The 16917-nt window shown below is 43.9% G+C and overlaps 1 protein-coding gene across 3 annotated transcripts in view; it reads left to right on the forward strand.

Annotated features, from left to right (window-relative positions):
* The window catches only part of SLC8A3 (solute carrier family 8 member A3), a 470913-nt gene that overhangs the window by 189004 nt on the left and 264992 nt on the right, over positions 1–16917 (forward strand). The gene's annotated exons all lie outside the window — the stretch shown is intronic.

Here is a 16917-nt window from a genome sequence, read left to right on the forward strand (position 1 = left end):
GGGGAACTGCAAATCCGTCCTTAATGGAGAGGAGGTGTGCACACTTGGCCTCTGCTCCATTCATTTTATATGGGTCTGACGAGTACAGCTGTCTGCTTTTTCCAGCAGTCCCATTGAAAATGAATAGAGCAAAGGCAGAGCATGTACACTTCTGTGCCACTCACTGCAGTGCCACGTTCTAGGGTTTCAGAGCCCCAATAATTAGGATCATTTGAGGTCTCACCAGTTGGTCTGCCAGCGATCGGCAAGTTATGCCCTATCTTATCGATGGGGATAACTTTTTTGCTCAGTGATCTATAATGTTTGTTTTAAGACTTATTCGAGATCAGACCACTAATGCACGGTTGCGGGTCTCCCATCCCAAGCATGACAGCTTCAGGTATTTCTATGAGACTGTTCCATTAAGTTTGGGAGAGCCGCCGGCCAGTCTGTGCGTTGCCGTCCAGTCTCGGACCGATTTGCACAGACATCTGAATGAGCTTCAATGCTGAAATAATCACAGATATTATTATACAGGTCCTTCTCAAAAAATTAGCATATAGTGTTAAATTTCATTATTTACCATAATGTAATGATTACAATTAAACTTTCATATATTATAGATTCATTATCCACCAACTGAAATTTGTCAGGTCTTTTATTGTTTTAATACTGATGATTTTGGCATACAACTCCTGATAACCCAAAAAACCTGTCTCAATAAATTAGCATATCAAGAAAAGGTTCTCTAAACGACCTATTACCCTAATCTTCTGAATCAACTAATTAACTCTAAACACATGCAAAACATACCTGAGGCTTTTATAAACTCCCTGCCTGGTTCATTACTCAAAACCCCCATCATGGGTAAGACTAGCGACCTGACAGATGTCAAGAAGGCCATCATTGACACCCTCAAGCAAGAGGGTAAGACCCAGAAAGAAATTTCTCAACAAATAGGCTGTTCCCAGAGTGCTGTATCAAGGCACCTCAATGGTAAGTCTGTTGGAAGGAAACAATGTGGCAGAAAACGCTGTACAACGAGAAGAGGAGACCGGACCCTGAGGAAGATTGTGGAGAAGGACCGATTCCAGACCTTGGGGAACCTGAGGAAGCAGTGGACTGAGTCTGGTGTGGAAACATCCAGAGCCACCGTGCACAGGCGAGTGCAGGAAATGGGCTACAGGTGCCGCATTCCCCAGGTAAAGCCACTTTTGAGCTACAGAGAAGCAGCACTGGACTGTTGCTAAGTGGTCCCAAGTACTTTTTTCTGATGAAAGCAAATTTTGCATGTCATTCGGAAATCAAGGTGCCAGAGTCTGGAGGAAGACTGGGGAGAAGGAAATGCCAAAATGCCTGAAGTCCAGTGTCAAGTACCCACAGTCAGTGATGGTGTGGGGTGCCATGTCAGCTGCTGGTGTTGGTCCACTGTGTTTCATCAAGGGCAGGGTCAATGCAGCTAGCTATCAGGAGATTTTGGAGCACTTCATGCTTCCATCGGCTGAAATGCTTTATGGAGATGAAGATTTCATTTTTCAGCACGACCCGGCACCTGCTCACAGTGCCAAAACCACTGGTAAATGGTTTACTGACCATGGTATTACTGTGCTCAATTGGCCTGCCAACTCTCCTGACCTGAACCCCATAGAGAATCTGTGGGATATTGTGAAGAGAAAGTTGAGAGACGCAAGACCCAACACTTTGGATGAGCTTAAGGCCGCTATTGAAGCATCCTGGGCCTCCATAACATCTCAGCAGTGTCACAGGCTGATTGCCTCCATGCCACGCCGCATTGAAGCAGTCATTTCTGCAAAAGGATTCCCGACCAAGTATTGAGTGCATAACTGAACATTATTATTTGTTGGTTTTTTTGTATGTTATTAAAAAACACTTTTATGTGATTGGATGGGTGAAATATGCTAATTTATTGAGACAGGTTTTTTGGGTTATCAGGAGTTGTATGCCAAAATCATCAGTATTAAAACAATAAAAGACCTGACAAATTTCAGTTGGTGGATAATGAATCTATAATATATGAAAGTTTAATTGTAATCATTACATTATGGTAAATAATGAAATTTAACACTATATGATAATTTTATGAGAAGGACCTGTATTACCACTAATGTTAATACATTATTACATTACATTGGTGTATTCACTTTTTGCATATTGTACATGCTTCCTATATTATATTAATTGACTTCTCTATATCTCAAAGAAACATTAGTGGGGGTTGTTTCAAGATAGATTGTTCCTTGGCACTTTGCCACCATTTTCCATCTTGGGGCAACTCCTTTGAGTTTCTAAGTATCATTACCAAGAATGGTTGTTAATGTATTAATGACACCAGTCCATCTCATTTTCATACCATAATGTTAAGTTTATTCAAATTTTATACAAGCCTAATATGGGTGTTAAACTTGCCACAACTTCAGGTCTGATGACCTAAATTTGCAGCTCAAGTCATTGTGTTCGTAGTTGGGCAGGCTGGTATAGGTGGCTGCAATATGCCTATAGAAATGCATTTTTGCCAATTTATACTAAATTAACTTTTTTATGGACCATTAGTGATATATTTAGTTCCAGTTTAATGATCCATAATGACATTTTCCTTTTAATTTGTTTACTTGTAAGCTTCCTCGTTCATAACTATGATGAAATGCCATGCTCACCGGTGTTACCAAAATCCGGTGTCAACAACTGATTCTGAGTGTGACGCTAGTCACTTCTCACGGTCAATCCGTGAGTCAGAATAGTCAGGCAGTCCAAGGTCAGAAGCCAGGGGAGGGCACGTCATAAACAGAAGGAAGAGACTAAAGCGTAGTCAGGTAACGTTTCGAGGTCAGAATAGCAGGAAAATGGCAAATCCGAGCAGAAGGGGATAAACAAATGGATGGTCAGAATGAGGTCTAAAGTCAGGCAACAAAATATCAACATATAGAACTTGAGGCACAGAGGAAACAAACCTCACCAGCTGAATGTACATCTGACAGAGGTCTGGGAGACACAGCTCATTTAAGTAGCAAGGCAATCACCTGGGATAATGAACACTTGGAGACAGCTCACGCCTCTCAGTCTCAGATAGGATAGTCGAGCTGTCAATCAACACACTGACAGCTCAGCACGCCCCTGCACCAGATTGTATGGCTGAGCTGTCAATCAAAGTACTGGCCACACTTCAGCACGCCACTGTACCAGATTGGACAACTGAGTTGTCAGTAACTGCATTCCAGACCCACTGAGAGGTGGAACCATGACAATGATTTTACAAAAGGCACAGGTTTAGCATTGAAACCCAGAGCCATTGTACTCTTAATAAAGTTACCTGTATGATATATCATTTCTGAATGTCAGCAGCACTTTTTGTCCTCCATGTTTTTTTCACAATTGGATGATCGTGAGTTTGGACATCGAGGAATACAATGATTAATCTAAAATATGTTCGTGTCTTCTCAACTGATATATCTTGGGGTGAAAGGTTGAATGAAACTTGTCATTCGTTTGTCAGATTATTTGCCAAGCTATGAAGTCCTCTTCTCGTTACCCATGTTCAGAGTGACAGGGCACCTTTGTTCCTCCATACTTTTCGCAAAGTGAATTTGATCGTCATCCTCTGGCAGTCTCAAAGCTCTCTTTTTGATTGCTGGTTGAACCTCTGTTGGTTGAGTCACCTTTCTAGCAGCTACTGTATGTACAGTTTAGTAGATTCTTGAATCAATGTACTAAGGAGTCTAGATTTATTCTGTATGTTTATGTAGCAGCATATCACATCTACTGGCCTTCAATTAGTTGTGTGCAGTCAATCAAAACACGTGTTTGATTAGCTTTCTTGGATCACTGCACATATACCTCCATAAATAATCCACGAACAAGAGGAGAACATGCAGAATTCGGCTGGTATATCATGGCTACAAAGCAAACAACTACACCAGTTTTACTGGATTAAATTTTTGGTGACCATAAATTCCTACCAAGAAGGCTATTTATAGTGACTGTTCACCTTATACACTTATGACAAATATGTGTCTATAAAGAAGGCTGCCTCGGCATATAGAACCAGGGCTGTGAAGTCGGAATCCGTGTTCATTTTGGTGGAGTCGGAGACAGTATAAAATGGACTGACTCTGACAATATACAGTATAATAAATTGGGTACAGTAGTACAATGCCAGGATATGCTGTAAATGTTTTCAGAATAATTTGGGGATGTTATGAAATGTCCTATAAATGTCTGTCCTGTTCCTGATGTAAGGAGCTTGGCTTTCAGCTGAGATAAATCAGTGCTGCACTTTATGTACATGATCAGTAGTGACCAGTGCTGTGGAGTCGTAGATGAGATGAATCTGTGCTGCACTTTATGTACATGCTCAGTAGTGACCAGTGCTGTGGAGTCGTAGTGGAGATGAATCTGTGCTGCACTTTATGTACATGCTCAGTAGTGACCAGTGCTGTGGAGTCATAGATGAGATGAATCTGTGCTGCACTTTATGTACATGCTCAGTAGTGACCAGTGCTGTGGAGTCGTAGATGAGATGAATCTGTGCTGCACTTTATGCACATGCTCAGTAGTGACCTGTGCTGTGGAGTCGTAGATGAGATGAATCTGTGCTGCACTTTATGTACATGCTCAGTAGTGACCAGTGCTGTGGAGTCGTAGATGAGATGAATCTGTGCTGCACTTTATGTACATGCTCCGTAGTGACCAGTACTAGGGAGTCAGCAAAATTGAGGAGTCGGAGGTTTGGCTCACCAACTCCACAGTCATGTGTTGAACATGGGGCAATAGACCACTGTACTCCAGATAGACATGTATAGTAGATCTATCAGTATAGTAGATCTAAGTGGACAAAGACCGTTAAAGAATCACAGTCAAAAGTGGCCAGTTTTTGTTCTTATTTTATTCCCACTGCTCCCAATTATTCTGCTTTTTTTAATTATCCATTTGGTTCCAGAGATATGGGCATTTTAATTTAGTGCTAGTTTTATGGTTTTTACCAAGGGAGAGTGGCTCACAGGATTTGTGGGAGTGTATCATTAAAATGCTGGGGAGAGAATACAGAGCAAATAGTATTTTATCCATATAAAATAGGGGTATAGGCGATAGATTGTGCTAACCTGATTAGACTTCTTTTGCATTTGTAGTATTTTACAGCTGCTGCAGATCCATGGGTAACCTAGAAGACTCTTAGAACTTCTTGTAACTTTGAACGCGTAGAATAAAGCCAAATATTTAGAATTGAGAGTCCTCAGTGGTTGATACCTTTTAATGGCTAACTGAAAAGATGGTAACAAATTGCAAGCTTTCCAAACTACTCAGGTCTCTTCATCAGTTAGGCTTCTTTCACACTAGCGTCGGAATCTCCCCGTCGCAATGCGTCGGGGAGAGATTCCGACGCTAGCGTTTAACGCTTTGCACAATGGGTGCAGCGGATGCATTTTTCCGGCGCATCCGCTGCCCCATTGTAAGGTGCGGGGAGGTGGGGGCAGAGTTCCGGCCGCGCATGCGCGGTCGGAAAAAGCGGTCCGTCGGGAGAAAAAAACGTTACATGTAGGGTTTTTTTTCCCGACGGTCCGCCAAAGCACGACGCATTCGTCGCAAGACGGATGCGAAGTGTGCAAATCCGTCGCAAATGCGTCGCCAATAGACGTCTATGGGGAAAAAACGCATCCTGCAAGCACTTTTGCAGGATGCGTTTTTTCTGCAAAACGACGCATTGTGACGGATTTACAAAAAACGCTAGTGTGAAAGTACCTGTATCAACCACTGAGGACTCTCAATTCTAAATATGTCTATCCACTGGCTAACACGGTACCAAGATATATATCTTTCCTGTAGAATAAAGCCACAATTTCTTATTAAACCACATATGGACTGATGACTCCTCAATCATTCAGCAGCATAGAGGATTTCCACTAAACATTTTTTCTGGATAAGGGGTGTATCTTTATGAGCAACATCGCCATGTAAAGACTATAAAAGGTGGCACTAAATAAAAAGGCCCATTTCTCTGGATTTATATGGCAGAGTTAAAAATAAATAAAATAAGTAAAATAAATATTTTATAGGGACAGTGGAAATAAAATAAGGGCAAAAACTGGCCTTTTGTATGTTTATCTTTTTTGGTTGATTGGGTGTGTTGAATGTTAATCGCCAGTGATGTATAAGCTTGGAGGGGGGAGATACAATGCGTCAGGTTAAATGGGCTGTCTCTTAAAAATAATAAATCTTCGTCTGTCACGTTAGGTTACATGGACGTCGTAGGGATTTCATCCAGCAAAATCTGCTATTTGCTATGGACGCCACGAGCTGGACCGGTAGCAATCAGCTGATGGGCATAATGACTGTACTATGAAATGCTGTAAAATGCATTGAGGTTTGATGTCAGGAATAAAGTTGTCCTCAAAAGTTTACATACCCCGGAAGAATTTTTGCTTTATGTGGTTGGGTGAAGCCATTTATTGTTAAACTACTGTGTTTTCTCTTTTTAAATCATAATGACAACCCAAAAACATCCAAATGACCCTGATCACAAGTTTACATAGCCCATTTCTTAATACCATGTATTGCCCCCTCTAACATCAATGACAGCTTGAAGTCTTTTGTGGTAGTTGTGGATGAGGTTCTTTATTTTCTCAGATGGTAAAGCTGCCCACTCTTCCTGGCAAAAAGCCTCCAGTTCCTGTAAATTCCTGGGCTGTCTAGCATAAACTGCGTGCTTGAGATCTCCCCTGAGATCTCCCCATATTCTCTGAAAAAAGGCCAAGAAAGCGAAAATTCTGCCGGTGTATGTAAACTTTTGAGCATAACTGTATGCTTGTTTTAGGTTGTGGTAGTCTTCTGTATGTGGCTATACCCCCGGGTGACCGCCATGAAGATGGCTTCTAGCTATCTGGTTAGTCTGTGCCCATCTAGTGCTGTTGTTTCTATTCCCTAACACATATTAGTGATCGCCTCGTTTCAGGACAAACTAAATATTGAAGTCAGGGCATTGCCAAAAAAGACTGTGGTGCCTGCCAGGAGCAGCTAAATGATGTCTGGAGTGAATGCTTTGATTAGGATTCATCAGAGCATTCAGAGTATAATCTATCATTTGGATCAGCCGCAGCTTTTGGAAAAGAAAAGTTCAGATCTTAATGAAACTTGTCATCCCTATAACCCCTTTGGTTACATTCTATTTTGTGCATTATGTGTCTGGCCGACGAGCCGCCTTGGCTTTTGCTAATATTGAATCTATCATTTCATGCAAACACATATCGCTATATTTTATATTGGTACATACTGGACGCCAAGTACTTTGTCACTGCCATTTAGACCTACGATTCTAGAGTGTTCTACTGTATTTAACTAACGTCATCTATTTTTATAATATATCTCCCTTCGAAAGAATAATTAGTAGTTTAAAGGGAGTCTGTCAGCAGGTTTTTGCAGTATAATCTGAGAACAACATGTGGTAGCAGCCGAGACACAGATTTCAGGGATGTGTCACTTATTAGGCTATGTGCTGTTGTTTCTATACAATGAAGGTTTTATGGCCAAGAGATTATCACTCCCTACTAGCTGCCTTATGACAGGTGGTCCAACCACACCTCCTCCTGTGATAAGCAGCTCATTGTCAATAGACAATGTACATAGAGAACTGTGGTGTAGGCAGGGTTAGATTTCTGAGCTCTGCTATATGCTTCACCTAAAATACTCTGATTGTGTCACCCAGTAAACTAAGTGATAGATCACTGCAATCAGGGTTTTTTTCCCCACAGTATGCTGCTCTCAGATTAGGTAATAAAAACCTGGTGACAGACTCCTTTTAATTGGAACCTGTCGCAGTCGTCTGAGCAGAAGCTGAGCAGATTGGTTTAAAGGTTTGTGGGAAAATGTTTTAGTTAATTAATTTGGATCCCTGTTCATTCTGGATTTAGACATCCCTTGCGTGGGCTTATTAGCGATTCTCAGCCTTCCTTGTAGAACTGTGTATACAGAGATAACTGTCACTCACTGATTGTGACCTCCCACTGGACTCCTAAGCTAAGGATGAGTAGACATTAAAAATCACAAGTTACATTGAACGTTTTATTGCAAAACTATATCAAATTGCTCAGCTAATTTTCCTTTATCACTTGCTGAGTCATAACATGTCATAGATTTATGGTATCAGAGTAGCAGATTTTCTACTTTCATATATTTCAGTAATGGATATGCTCTTGGTTAGCTCAATGGGTTATACAATTGTCCTATTTTTGAGATAAGTCACTCGTGTTGGCAGTAGAGGACTGATCTGCAGGGAAAAGGTGTATCCCCTTTAAAGGGACACTGTCACCTGAATTTGGAGGGAACAATCTTCAGCCATGGAGGCGGGGGTTTTGGGGTTTTTGATTCACCCTTTCCTTACCCGCTGGCTGCATGCTGGCTGCAATATTGGATTGAAGTTCATTCTCTGTCCTCCATAGGACACGCCTGCGCAAGGCAAGATTGCAGCCAGCGGGTAAGGAAAGGGTGAATCAAAAACCCCAAACCCCCGCCTCCATGGCTGAAGATTGTTCCCTCCAAATTCAGGTGACAGTGTCCCTTTAATGTTTATTCAGGCAAATTAAGTCCACTGTGGCAAGAGTAGCTAGTGTAGTCTATTAAAACTTCCAATAAAAACAACACGTTTCAGGGACATGTAGGCCCCCCTGGCAGCAAGTAAATAGACGTTACTTGTCAAAGGGGCCAATAGGTCCCCAAATGTTCTCTTTCGGATGTAACAAAGCTAAATTAGTGATTTGAGAGTTACAGTTGCCTATGTATGACTTGTTCTAAGGCCGGGGTCACACTTGCATGTGCAATGCGAGAAACTCAGGACTGGAGCATGCGGTTGCATAGAAATACATGCAGCCGCACGCTCTGGTCCCGAGTGACGGCGGCAGTGATGGGTATTGATGCGAATTTCTCACATTGCACACGCAAGTGTGACCCCGGCCTAAATGACAAACTCCGCTTTGCTGTATCTAGGGCCGACATTAATAAAGCAGCTACTGGGGCTTTGATGCCTATGTGCATCTGTCGAGGAATCTGCCGGCCAATGCCAAGCTCGTCATTACCATGCATTTCCATATAGATAATAACTAGTGCCCGCATTGTTTATCCCAATCAATTACTTGCTTAATCTCATCGCAAAGCCCTTAAAACATTGCATTACTGATGCATCCACCATCTGTAAAGATATGGCACAAGTCGCCCCATTATTTGGGTTTTTAATCAGAAGAATCTCGTTTTGGTTCAATAATCGGAATCAGCCAGCAATAAATATCTTCTTAATTTCTAAAACCCAGTGATGGATGTGGACGTCTGCTCCTTAAATGCATAACCCTTTCTTGAGATGTGTCCTCTGGATGGATAAGAAGAGGGTGAAATGTAATCCACAGGCAGGAACTGCTCTGAAGAAAGAATGTTAATCCCACACTCCCATGACAGGGCTGCGGATAGGCCGGCGCTGGGCTGTAGTGTTCCCTCTGGATGGAATGACGGCTTGTCCACTGTCATCAGCCGCCTATTACATGTCACATGCCACAAGCCTGACGTGCTCCTCATCACTTCTTTGTTCCCTCATGGACGGTTCATGGCACGCGTTTATTGTGCTAGAGAATATATTTTGGTCAGTGTGACCAGTGCAGTCTGTACTTGCGTATGAAATGTCCTTACATTTTATAGGTCTGATCTACAATACATCTCCTAAATAAATGACTCCCTAGTTTGTTTCCCCTTGACGTAAGGCCCCCAAACAAATTAGTCTAGCGTCATCTGAACACGCCGATATCGAATATATAGGAGGGCTCCAAACTCTCCTCCGACAAATCTGGTCTGTTCAACTTCCAACAGCTGAGCCTGTAATTCTTTGGGAGATAAGACCTTGCCAGATGATTTTGGCAGAGGATCTTTCATAGAGAACATGTGACTGCTCGGCTAAGCGATCTTTTGTATGAGGTTCGTCCGATGGCTGTCTAATGTGTATGGGGGGCTTTATACCTGCTTTGTCATTTTGTATTATGAGTTTCATCAATCTCAGACACTTACCATATTACTTATACCTTTGATCACCATTTTATAGGTTGTGCATTAGAGTTAGAATAAAATGTTGAGCGCCTTGTTAAATATCATAGTACATACGGTACCTTGCTCAGTTCTTAGTCCAGAGCTGCATTCACAATTCTGCACAGTTCCTAGTCCAGAGCTGCATTCACAATTCTGCTGATTGCTGTTGTAAACTGTCAACCAACGTGTTGGGGTCTAAGGGGTATCATTTCTCCTTGTGTCCTTGACAAGCCAGAGATGGTATGTCACTCTCCACAAGGAGAAACGATACCCCTTAGACCCCAGTCCAGAGCCTCTCACCTAGCCAAATCAGTTCTCATGCTTCGCACTGACGAGGGCCAACAGCCCGAAACACCGTGTCTGCGAATTGAGATACTGATAATCCTAAATCATATTGCACGACTCGTTAAAGAGTTGATTGTGACTTGTGGGATCGCTACTTCCAACAGGTGGCGCTATAGAGTTTAAGTCCTCTTTTTCTCAGAAGAGGCAATTTGCATAACCAACATGTTGTCAGACAAACTTAGCTGAGCCCCTTTTATTCAGGGAGGGAAAGTTCGATCTTATGCAAAGTGTAAGATTGTGATTAAAATTGTAGTTTTGACAGCCTTTCTCTGCCTTATGGTGCATATGGATGAAATAGACAAAGGGATGCCTATCTGGGTTTCCCTCACTGCAGTGTTAGTTAACTGATTGTTCCTTGTATGACCCTTGATTATTTTATGAATGAGAGGGCCATTTGAAAAGATGTTGGCTCTTTAACCCCTTCACGCTGCAGCCCTTTTTCGGGTTTTGCGTTTTCGTTTTTTTGCTCTCCACCTTCCTAGAGCCATAACTTTTTTATTTTTTCCATCAATATGAGGGCTTTTTTTGCAGGACAAGTTGTACTTTTGAACGACACCATTGCTTTTACCATATTGTGTACTGGAAAATGGGAAAAAAATTCCAAGTGCAGTGAAATTACACAAAAAGGGCAATTCCACAACTTATCTTTTGTTTTGTTTTGTTTTTTTTCTTACCATGTTCACCAAATGCTAAAACTGACCTGCCATTATGATTCTCCAGGTCATTCCGAGGTCATAGACACCAAACGTATAGGTGCTTTTTTTTTTATTTAAGTGGTGAAAAAGAAATTCAGAGTTTGTAAAAAAAAAATAAAAAAAAAAATTGGGGCATTTCCCGAGACCTGTATAGCGCCTCCATTTTTTGTGATCTAGGGTTGGGTGAGGGCTTATTTATTGTGCGCTGAGCTGATGTTTTTAATGATACCATTTTTCTGTGTATACGATCTTTTGACCATCTGTTATTGCATTTTAATGCAATGTTGCAGCGACCAAAAAATAGAATTCTGAAGATTTAACTTTTTTTTTTCGCTATGCCTGTTACCGATCGGATTAATTATTTTTATAGCTTTACACATCGGGTGATTCTGAAAGTGGCGATACCAAATATGTGTATTTTTTATATTTTATTTCATTGTGTTTTTTTGTTTTTTTAATGGGACGAATGTAGGGTGATTTTAACATTTAAATATTTTTTAACTTTTTAAATATTTTTAAAAACCTTTTTTTTTTTTACTTTTTGTATGCTCCAATAGTCTCTATGGGAGACTAGAAACTGCAGTACACTGATTGCCTCTGCTACACACAGATCGCCTGTGAGTAGCAGAAATGCTCACTTGGTATGAGCGCCAACCGCTGGGTGATGCTCATAGTAATCTGGCAATGACAAGACAGGGGTCTGCTGCAGACCCTGAGTTGTCATTCCAACCCATCGGCGTCCAGCAGTCATGTGACACGAGTGGGATTAGTGATGCGTTTCCAGCATGATCACTTTAAATGCTGTTGTCAGAGATTGACAGTCACATAGGTTAACAGCCGCGGGTGCATCGCGATTCCACCCGCCGCTGTTAGGGGCACATGTCAGCCATTCTAAACAGCTGGCATGTGTTGGAAAAGATGTGGGCTCAGTGCCGGCCCACATCAAAGGCAGAAACAAGGCATGCACAGTACATGTGTGGCGCATGTTGTGGTGGGTTAAATATGTAAACTGGTTTGTAAATATGACAAGCGCTATCTCAATTTAATACATGGATGTCCTCCCTGTAGCTCATTACCAGAATGAATGTGACCAAGGTAGAATTGGTCATTATCTCAATTAGTGGACATGACCGGACCGGTGATGCCTCACTTACTTGGTTGTCTTTGTCATTTCAAGGCAATTGGTGTCTTATCAGCAGGAGATTATCACTAGAGGACTAAAGGTACCTTCACACTAAACGATATTGCTAGCGATCTGTGATGTTGCAGCGTCCTGGATAGCGATATCGTTCAGTTTGACACGCAGCAGCGATCAGAATCCTGCTGTGATGTCGTTGGTCGGGGCTAGAAGGCCAGAACTTTCTTTGGTCTCTGGCTCTCCCGCTGACATCGCTGAATCGGCGTGTGTGACGCCGATTCAGTGATGTCTTCGCTGGTAACCAGGGTAAACATCAGGTTACTAAGCGCAGGGCCGCGCTTAGTAACCCGATGTTTACCCTGGTTACCATCCTAAAAGTAAAAAAAAAAAACGCTTCATACTTACCTTCCGCTGTCTGTCCCCGGCGCTGTGCTTTCCTGCACTCACTGTGAGCACAGCGGCCGGAAAGCAGAGCGGTGACGTCACCACTCTGCTTTCCGGCCGCTGTGCTCACAGCCAGTACAGAGAAGCACAGCGCCGGGGACAGACAGCGGAAGGTAAGTATGAAGCGTTTTTTTTTTTTACTTTTAGGATGGTAACCAGGGTAAACATCGGGTTACTAAGCGCGGCCCTGCGCTTAGTAACCCGATGTTTACCCTGGTTACCGGCATCGTTGGTCGCTGGAGAGCTGTCTGTGTGACAGCTCTTCAGCGACCAAACAGCGACGCTGCAGCGATCGACATCGTTGTCGGTATCGCTGCAGCGTCGCTTAGTGTGAAGGGGCCTTAAGTGTCTTGTGCCTCCTGGTCCAGTCCCACCTTCCTCCACTGATTGGCAACTTTCTGTCCATATACAATGTACAAAAATTGCTGCAAATCAGTGATGGGGGCGGGGTTATACAGAGCTCAGCATTCCGAGCTCTGCAGCAGAGAAAACAGTATCACAACTGCTGCACCCAGTACAGAAAGTGATGCATCGCTGGAATCGGGTTCCCTGTAAAACCTGCTGACAGATTCTTTTAAAACGTTATGGGTTGGTCCGAATCTTTGAGGATTTTCTTTTTTCATCAGCATCCCTCAATAGCCATGAACCGTAGGTTAGCATATTGGTGAGACAGTCACTTTACTTGTCTGGCACGCCGCTCCTCTTGACTCCATCTTTCCGCTGCTATGATCAATAAACAATTAATTTTGCCTATTTAGAGAACTGCGGCGCGACACACAGACTCTCCTATTAAGTCAAAGGATACAAGGTACGTGCGTAAAAACCTTTGTAGTCACAATTGTGACATTGTAAACAGCGTACATCATTTATACAGTATGCTTCAATATTAACTCTGCAATGATAGAAGGGACACATTTCTCAACGCACCAATCTAGTGAAGGACATGTCATTGCTCAGGTCCTAGCTTCTCATATGTCAGAAAATATAATATGCAACAATTCCCATAAAACTAGAAAACCCCCTAAAAAAGGTTTCTTAGGATGTCGACCCCTTATTTAACCCCTTCCCGACCCATGACGCCACGTAGGCGTCATGAAAGTCGGTGCCAATCCGACCCATGACGCCTATGTGGCGTCATGGAAAGATCGCGTCCCTGCAGGCCGGGTGAAAGGGTTAACTCCCATTTCACCCGATCTGCAGGGGCAGGGGGAGTGGTAGTTTAGCCCAGGGGGGGTGGCTCCACCCCCTCGTGGCTACGATCGCTCTGATTGGCTGTTGAAAGTGAAACTGCCAATCAGAGCGATTTGTAATATTTCACCTATTATAACGGGTGAAATATTACAATCCAGCCATGGCCGATGCTGCAATATCATCGGCCATGGCTGGAAATACTAATGTGCCCCCACCCCACCCCTCCGATCGCCCCCCCAGCCCCCCGATCTGGCCGGTACACTGCTCCGGCTTCCCTCAGTACAGGGCTCCGCTCCCCCCCGTGCTCTTGTCCGCTCCCCCCGTGCTCCAATCACCCCCCGTGCTCCAATCACCCCCCCTGCACTCCGATCCACCCCCCCCCGGTGCTCCGTTCCACCCCCCCCGTGCTCCATTCCAGCCCCCCCGTGCTCCGTTCCACGCCCCCGTGCTCCGTTCCACCCCTCCCGCGCTCCGATTCCCCCCCCCGTGCTCCGATCCCCCCCCGTGGTCCCCCCCCACCCCATCATACTTACCGATCCAGCCGGGGTCCCGTCCGTCTTCTCCCTGGGCGCCGCCATCTTCCAAAATGGCGGGCGCATGCGCAGTGCGCCCGCCGAATCTGCCGGCCGGCAGATTCGTTCCAAAGTGCATTTTGATCACTGAGATAGATTATATCTCAGTGATCAAAATAAAAAAAATAATAAATGACCCCCCCCTTTGTCACCCCCATAGGTAGGGACAATAAAAAAATAAAGAAATTTTTTTTTTCCACTAATGTTAGAATAGGGTTAGGGGTAGGGTTAGGGGTAGGGTTAGGGGTAGGGTTAGGGTTAGGGTTAGAGCTAGGGTTAGGGTTAGGGCTAGGGTTAGGGTTAGGGCTAGGGTTAGGGCTAGGGTTTGGGGTAGGGTTAGGGCTAGGGTTAGGGTTTCGGTATGTGCACACGTATTCTGGTCCTCTGCGGATTTTTCCGCTGCGGATTTGATAAATCCGCAGTGCTAAACCGCTGCGGATTTATGGCGGATTTACCGCGTTTTTTCTGCGCATTTCACTGCGGTTTTACAACTGCGATTTTCTATTGGAGCAGTTGTAAAACCGCTGCGGAATCCGCACAAAGAAGTGACATGCTGCGGAATGTAAACCGCTGCGTTTCCGTGCAGTTTTTCCGCAGCATGTGTACAGCGATTTTTGTTTCCCGTAGGTTTACATTGAACTGTAAACTCATGGGAAACTGCTGCGGATCCGCAGCGTTTTCCGCAGCGTGTGCACATACCTTTAGAATTAGGCTATGTGCACAAGGTGCGGATTTGGTTGCGGATCCGCAGTGGATTGGCTGCTGCGGATTCACAGCAGTGTTCCATCAGGTTTACAGTACCATGTAAACATATGAAAAACCAAATCCGCTGTGCCCATGGTGCGGAAAATACCGCGCGGAAACGCTTGCATTGTATTTTCCGCAGCATGTCAATTCTTTGTGCGGATTCCGCAGCGTTTTACACCTGTTCCTCAATAGGAATCCGCAGGTGAAATCCGCACAAAAAACACTGGAAATCCGCGGAAAATCCGCAGGTAAAACGCAGTGCCTTTTACCCGCGGATTTTTCAAAAATGGTGCGGAAATATCTCACACGAATCCGCAACGTGGGCACATAGCCTTAGGGTTAGGGTTGGAATTAGGGTTGTGGTTAGGGTTGGAATTAGGGTTGTGGCTACAGTTGGGATTAGGGTTAGGGGTGTGGGGGGGTTAGTGTTGGAGTTAGAATTGAGGGGTTACCACTGTTTAGGCGCATCAGGGGTCTCCAAACGCAACATGGCGCCACCATTGATTCCAGCCAATCTCGTATTCAAAAAGTCAAATGGTGCTCCCTCACTTCCGAGCCCTGACGTGTGCCCAAACAGTGGTTTACCCCCACATATGGGGTACCAGCATACTCAGGACAAACTGCGCAACAATTACTGGGGTCCAATTTCTCCTGTTACCCTTGTGAATCTAAAGAAATGCTTGCTAAAACATAATTTTTGAGGAAAGAAAAATGATTTTTTATTTTCACGGCTCTGCGTTGTAAACGTCTGTGAAGCACTTGGGGGTTCAAAGTGCTCACCACATATCTAGATAAGTTCCTTGGGGGGTCTAGTTTCTAAAATGGGGTCACTTGTGGGGGTTTCTACTGTTTAGGCACATCAGGGGGTCTGCAAACGCAACGTGACACCCGCAGACCATTCCATCAAAGTCTGCATTTCAAAAGTCACTACTTCCCTTCTGAGCCCCGACGTGTGCCCAAACAGTGGTTTACCCCCACTCATGGGGTATCAGCGTACTCAGGAGAAACTGGACAACAACTTTTGGGATCCAATTTCTCCTGTAACCCTTGGGAAAATAAAAAATTCTGGGCTAAATAATTATTTTTTAGGAAAGAAAACGTATTTATTATTTTCACGGCTCTGCATTATAAACTTCTATGAAGCACTTGGGGGTTCAAAGTGCTCACCACACATCTAGATAAGTTCCTTTCGGGGTCTAGTTTCCAAAATGGGGTCACTTGTGGGGGGTTTCTACTGTTTAGGCACATCAGGGGCTCTGCAAACGCAACGTGACGCCCGCAGAGCATTCCATCAAAGTCTGCATTTCAAAACGTCACTACTTCAATTCCAAGCCCCGGCATGTGCCCAAACAGTAGTTTACCCCCACATATGGGGTATCACCGTACTCAGGAGAAACTGGACAACAAATATTGGGGTCAAATTTCTCCTGTTACCCTTGGGAAAATTAAAAAATTCTGGGCTAAATAATTATTTTTGAGGAAAGAAAGCGTATTTATTATTTTCACGGCTCTGCATTATAAACTTCTATGAAGCGCTTGGGGGTTCAAAGTGCTCACCACACATCTAGATAAGTTCCTTTCGGGGTCTAGTTTCCAAAATGGGGTCACTTGTGGGGGGTTTCTACTGTTAAGCCACATCAGGGGCTCTGCAAACGCAACGTGACGCCCACAGAGCATTCCATCAAAGTCTGCATTTCAAAACGTCACTACTTCACTTCCGAGCCCCGGCATGTGC

Source organism: Ranitomeya imitator, chromosome 1 (assembly GCF_032444005.1).
Source record: "Ranitomeya imitator isolate aRanImi1 chromosome 1, aRanImi1.pri, whole genome shotgun sequence".
Lineage (NCBI taxonomy): Eukaryota > Metazoa > Chordata > Amphibia > Anura > Dendrobatidae > Ranitomeya > Ranitomeya imitator.